Below are 1482 nucleotides of genomic sequence, written 5' to 3' on the forward strand. Positions count from 1 at the left end.
GGGCAGAAAGAATGAAAATACTGGATGAAAATTTTGCTATGAAGACAACTTTTTTAAAAAAAATTGCCTGTCTAAATAACAATCTGATTCTTAATGAAGTTAGAGGCAAATATAGCCAGGACATTTCCACTGGATAGAAATGAAGAAACACTTCTATTTAGATCTTAGGCATTTGAAAATCTCATTTAATTTAGGAATGTTAAAAATAACAGTTTGACAGTTCATAATGGTGCATATGATTGGTAATGACAGTGTTTTGGGGGCGCTCAGAGTGGAGCAGAAAGGCTCCCAGACACTGGTGGATCCCCGTTCCTTGGACTCCAATGCTTTCACACTTCTCCTCCGGGCGGAAGTCCAGAGCCTGCTGGATGCCCAGGTGGATGAGGCCCTGCCAGATCACCCAGGTCTGAAACATATTGACCCAGTGGTCTTAAAACATTGTCCTGGAGCAGCTGCAACTTACACATTGGAGGCAAGAAAGTACAGAGCTGCCAAGTGGACTCTGAGCTCTTATCTAGAAGGCTGTAAATCTGACAGGGAGCAAATAGAACTGTTTCGTATGCAATATCATAGTGCCAACAATTCCTTAGAAATCTTACTGGGAAGTATAGGTAGATCTCTCTCTCTCTCTGTGTCTCATAGAACTGATGTTTGTTGGTGCTTGAAGACTTACTGGGAAGTATATGTAGACCTCTCTCTCTCTCTCTCTCTCTCTCTCTCTCTCTCTCATAGAACCAATGTTTGTTGGTGCTTAGAATATCAGATAAAGACCAAGCAACTTGGTAAGATGTAGAGACCTGCATACTTGATGACCTTAAACTCTGATTCCTGACCCTACCCAGATCCTAGTTTCTAACCTGATTGTCAGTTGTCATTCTTCTGCATGTTTATCTTCTTTTCTTTCATTACGTGAGGATAGCTTCTTTTTTAAATGATAGTTATTAGAGAGGGGAGAGAGAGAGAGAGGGAAAGAGAAAGAAAGAGAGAGAGACAATTTCCTTCTGCTGGTTCACTCCCACAGGCCTGCATTGAGCCATGAGGCACTGAGTGAGGAACTCAGTCTGGGCCTCTGACAGAGATTAATTCTAGTTGCAATATGGAACAGTCACAGGGTTCCATGGGGGAAACTTAAAGGTGCTTCAAACAGCCTGCAATGAGTAACTCAGTAGTAACTTGTGAAGTTAATGATCTGCCCTTGCGTAAAGGAAACTAGAAAGGCCTTGCCTTCAACCCAAGACTGGGGGAGCTGGACGCCCCTGTACTCAGTGAGAAACACTTTCCTTTGAATTCGTCACTCATCAGTTCTGACACTTTTTTTCACAAGTGTGAAAGGGTTAAGAGGGAAATTCTGCCTACATACCTGCATCATTTTTATTATGGACTGGACATCTATCCTTTTTGATCCTTTTGAAGTCTCATGAAAGGAAGCAGACAGCATATACCCTGAAAAATAAGGTGTTGATCCCACAAAAAAACAAGGGG

General features: G+C 42.1%; 1 pseudogene; it reads left to right on the forward strand.

The window, feature by feature from the left end:
• The first annotated feature begins 226 nt into the window (after positions 1–226).
• On the forward strand, positions 227–1157 carry LOC100345710 (COMM domain-containing protein 3 pseudogene; annotated as a pseudogene).
• The last annotated feature ends 325 nt before the right edge of the window (positions 1158–1482 follow it).

This window comes from Oryctolagus cuniculus, chromosome 20, assembly GCF_964237555.1.
Source record: "Oryctolagus cuniculus chromosome 20, mOryCun1.1, whole genome shotgun sequence".
Classification (NCBI taxonomy): Eukaryota; Metazoa; Chordata; class Mammalia; order Lagomorpha; family Leporidae; genus Oryctolagus; species Oryctolagus cuniculus.